The sequence below is a fragment of the Carassius carassius genome, chromosome 33, assembly GCF_963082965.1.
Source record: "Carassius carassius chromosome 33, fCarCar2.1, whole genome shotgun sequence".
In the NCBI taxonomy this organism is placed as follows: Eukaryota; Metazoa; Chordata; class Actinopteri; order Cypriniformes; family Cyprinidae; genus Carassius; species Carassius carassius.
Window position 1 is genome coordinate 22,516,869 of NC_081787.1, and position 5,505 is coordinate 22,522,373.

Below are 5,505 nucleotides of genomic sequence, written 5' to 3' on the forward strand. Positions count from 1 at the left end.
ATATATATATATATATATATATATATATATGTCAATATAATTATAATATAGTAAATGTAATATATATATATTGCATTTACTATATTGTAATTATATTGATTATGTTTATAAAAAGTTTCACACATTGCTTAAAATCTCAGTAGTTACTTCAGTAAATAATTGAGGTCATATGGGTTCAGCAGAGTTTCAGCAGATGCTGGGAACCCCTGACTTAGAGGATTCACCCCCGCAAACAGAGACTCATGTGTACGCAGCCATAGATGGTGTGATACTGCAGCCACGGCCAGAGCGGGAATTGAGTGAATAGGTGATGAGCGAGAAAGTTGTTTCAAATGCTGTTTCTGAGAAGTAAACAGATGTCAGAGTGGTCTGTGTTCTGTGCTTGTACAGCGATGCAACATTTGTCTTTAACTCCCTGTGCAGTCACTTCATAGAGCTGCTCGTTACACCTCTAATTTCACTTATTCATCCATACAGAGACATGACAAAATTAATTGTCTCTCCCCCATGAACAATTCACACATGAAAACATGCACTTGGAAACATGTCAACATATACACACACACACACACACACACACACACACACACACACACACACACACACACAAACAAACAAACACAAACACAAACACACACACACACACACGCGCGACCGTGTGTTTGCTTAGGGGGGCATGAATGACACAGGAGTGTTCTGACAGTCGCCTGGAAGATCTCACAGGGCAGGAGGGAGATGAGTGAAGAAAAAAAACTATTTGTTTCGCTAATCGCACACACACACACACACACACACACACACACACACACACACACACACACACACACACACACACACAGTGAGTCACCATGGCTCACTGAGTCCACGCTTTACCAAACTGACAGCAGCAGGTCTGTGGGCAAGCACAGGAAAGAAGGATCTCCTATGCTATGCTAGAAAAATGAAAGAGAGAAAGAAAGCGGGATGGAGGGAAAACAGGAAACAATGAGGATGAGAGGAGAGAAGTAAACGGTGGAGAGAGAGAGAGAGAAGTCCCTGTGGCACATTGTTGTATGGTGTCACTTCTCGTCTCCCCTCCAGCGATGTCATGATGAAACTAGAGCTGGATGGATCCAAACTTTATAAATATACAAATCCGCAGTTGTCCTCGCCAACATCCTGGTCGTGTAATGGAAAGAGATTCGAATCTCATTTCTCATGTGTGATTGAATGAAATGGAGAACATTCTGGCAACACAAGCTTCCTAATGAAAATCAGAAAACCAGGAGACACAGTTTGATTCAGTAAATCTGATATTTGGGTTTATTGTTCTTATTTGTGTCAGTCTGAACCCCTGCTGACGGCAATTTAACTGCATTGGAAAAACAACCTGAAATGCAGTTTTGTTTTTCAGCATGTCCATAAAGTTATTCTAAAGGTTATTTCATATTTAAATGTTGTCAAATATGATTTTTGTTTTTGAATTTGATTGACTTTTTTGCAAGTCAATCAAGGGAGAAAAATGTGTTGTGACCACCCCCACTTTCCCCAATTTTCCATACCAGAGCAAAAATCAAGTATTGTATAACACCCTCTTTAATTCCCTATGGCCATATATTGCTCACATTTTATTTAAGCAGTTTTGGTATTTTTTATTTATTTTTTATTTATTTGCCTCAAAATGATGCATATTTTTGTATATATTAACACAAATTGGGAACATTATGTGAAAAAAATTTACTTTAAAGAAGAGTTACATTTTTTTTTAAATTTAATTTTATTTTATTTACATTTTAATTCCTGTAGATAATTCATGGAAAATGTGCCACACTTCAGTGGAAGATTTCTGCCGCCTGGTTGAACACATAAAACACATAAAATGAAAAATACCAGTAGATGACATTTTCCATTTCCAATAGTGTTTTTTTCACATTTTGCATTTCGATTTATATTTATACAAAATCACTATTATATTAGTTACGCTGTACTCATTTTGGGGTTTAGTTCATAAATCATTGTTTACATTTTGGATTCTTTCCATTTGTTACATTGTTACATTGCTTTCATTGTGAATAGGCTCACTGTGTTTACCAAGGTTTATTACAGTGGGAGTGTATACTTTTGGCATTCTGAAAAAAAAAGCATGCATCTTTTCAGTTAATTTGGTCCAACTTATTTTGCAATGTAAATGTAAGCTTTTACTTTGAATGTGCAAGAATGATAAGATGCAATAGCAAAGTACTGTAGCTAAAAATAACTGGAACGAATGGCACTGTAAGTTTTTGCTCATTCAAGTTACAGTACAAATGGTCACACTTGGTGGATAGGCCTATATATGTGTTTTATATTGGCCCTGTGTTGAAAACACCCCCCTAAATATAACACTTGCTACAGACACACCCCAACATGGAGGCGTTGTAGTGTTTTGAGTGACAAAAAAAGAAAATAAAAGCTGAGCACACACAAATAACAGGATTTTGGGTTTACTCTGCTTGCGCACTGCCAAAACTTGCCACTTTCTGCTTGAAAATGCCGCTGTATATCAAAATCTGACTTCCTGTGAGATTTTGACTTCTTCCTATGCAAAACATTCCCGTGCGAAATTGCCTTTAGGCTTCTGGTTTTGACAGTACCAGAATGAACAGTAAAAACTGCATATGAAGCTGAAAGAAATGTGGATTGTAAGTATACACAAAATATTTCCATAGCAAAAATACTGTTGCCACACCCACATGCCCCAAACATCTCTGAGGCTACATCCACCTTCTCAAAATGTTTGAATGTGTTATGCTGATTAGAAAAAGAGCCTTCCTTGTAGAATTGGTAAAACTGTGTTTTTCCACTCTGTAAGTGTGTACGTGATGGCTTGCTCACATTGTTAAAATGAAAACGTGTTTGTTTGTGTGTGTTTATGGAAGCTGTGCGTCAGTAATACCGGGGAAGCCCTTTTCCACCCACCTGCAGAGTCTTTTAACACCAGCTGTTTGTTTCCTCCTCCACTCTTTGCACCCTCCATCACTCTGAATAATGGAAAAACAGCCTCCTGATATCGTTTCATAAATATTACATCAACAGTCTGACATTAATGTTTTTCCCAAGTTATAGTTTCCTAAACGGAATGTGCATTCTCTCCACAGTCGCCAAACCCAATGTGCAAACAGGTTCATTTGAAGGAGTCCGAAATTTAGGTCCGTAGGCCACTAGAACACATCCCCTGTAACTTTAAGGACAACCTTCATGTATTATGTTGTGTTTTAGTATAAATAATAGATTGCGTATATATAGTTGTGTATATTGTTTTGAGAAGAATAGCGTGCCTTGTTGACTAGTGAGTGGAGGTGAGATGGAGGTGGGGTGCGTGTTTCATTTTGTGTTTGTTTGCTTTTTTAATTGTGCTGCCAGTTTCTGTGGAGAGCCTGAAGGCTATAACTCGTCCCCCTCAAAGTTGTCATGGATGACAGAGTTACAACACTTATGGAATTGTTTATACGAAGTCTTCCATTACTTACAACAGGCCTGAAATAGTTCAGTAGAACACGATTTAGACTCCAACTTTTCCAGATTCATAGTGTAACTGATGCATCTAATATATACGAACTGCATCAAGGTTGGTGCATTAAAATCCATCCTGCGTTCTCCAAACATTTCTCTCGTTTGAGTTTTTCATTACTTATTTCCGTCTCCTTTCGACTCGTTCTTTCGACTCTTTGAAATCTCATAGCTCACAGTGGAGAAAGCCAGTGCAAATATGAGCTATACATTCCTCTTAATGCCATCGGACAAATGGATCTCCATTACGTCTGAAAGCTTTTCTCCAGCAGTCAATATCTCTGATATGCACAGAGACATTATGGAATGAATCATGCACGGGCTGCACGATTACACAATGATCCAAAGACTTTTAAACACGGGAGATTCAGAGTTCCGATGGCACCTGAGAGTTATTCTCAGACACACACTCTGTTGTCCGAGCGCACTGCGATATCCTTAAGAAGCTGCTTGCAGAGTGTGTCATCAACATGAAATGTCTTCTAAGTGGAAGCAGCAACAGAGATTGAAGCGTACAGGTGGAAAAAAGACCATAATTCATGCTGCAAGAGAGAAATGTACCAAAAACTGCGTTAATCTACAAACAAAGGGAGTTTAAGTCAAAGCTGACCTAACCTGATAATAATAACCATCGCTTTGTATCCAAGTTATATCCTCATGAGTGGACCAATTCTATTGGAAACACTTTTAATGGAGTTCTTTTGCAACATATGCCTACACAGAGGAAGAAAAGGGCATGTACTGTTTTTAAAATAAATGAAAAGAAGGTTAGAACTTATCGATCTTCAAAGCTGAGCCAAAAGCATTCACTTTGAAAGGAGTAGCACTGGTGTGCTTGTGTGTGTGTGTGTGTGTGTGTGTGTCACTGGCGTAGGAGGCTGCTGGCTCTCCCGTTACAGCTCTGGAGCGCTGCTGAGGGGGCGATTTGGGATGGCCGCTGTTGGTGATGGAGTTTACCATCTCCCTAGCCTGTTGTCAGGAGAAAGTCCCCTACACCTCCACTTCCGCCCCTGCCCCCGATCCCAGTCCAGGGATAACTTCTCCACCTACCAATAAAGCCTCTACTCTACAGGTCGAAACCTTGTGGAGTAAATGCATGAAAGTGCTGCATGTTCCTCTGTGTTCCCAGTACCATTCATGTCATATGTGATGTGATCTTTATGACTGAGACGAATGTATATCTTAAAATGCTTTCATTATTTCTGAGACATGCAGATGGTTCCGGTCACTGTCCTATAAAAAAGGCTCAAATAAAATGAAAGATTACTTCCTGTCATCAAAATAAAGGTTCCAAGTGGGGGGTTTTGTAGTGATGCAATGGAAGAACCATTTTTGGTGCTCCAAAGAGGCTTTCAGTGAACAGTTATTAAAAGACCTTTTTTTTTTCTTAGTATGAAGAACATATTAATGATCTGAAGAACCTTTTGTGTGATGGAAATGCTAAGGTCACATACTTCACTACACTACAGCCTATTATTCTATTTTGAAATGTGCGTTCCATGTTGGTATGTCTGTTTTTGTTTTGGTCTGTGTGATTTTACCCACTGCCAATTTACCCAACAGTATTTCGACTTCCCAGATTGCCATTTAGCAGGAAACACAATGTATTGCAGCCATGGAAGCCAGCAAATGAACTGGGTCAGAGATCACAGATTCTACCCTACCTAAAAATCTTCGGCCATGCATCTAAAAAGCTCTGTGATCAGTGGAATATTACAAGGCAGATAAATTATCTCATCACTTGTCACCTTCCATTGTCAAGTGTGCTTGTTCTGTTGTGTGTTCACAGTCTGGCAACCCAGGTGAGCATTGAGTCTGAGGTAGAGGCAGTGGGAGAATAACTCTCTCCAATATTTAAAATTTGCACTGCATTAATTATTTGGTAACACTTTAGAATAAAGTTCTATTTGTACATGTTAGTTGATGTATTAATTAACATGAAAAAAACTATGAACAATACATTTATTACTGTATTTA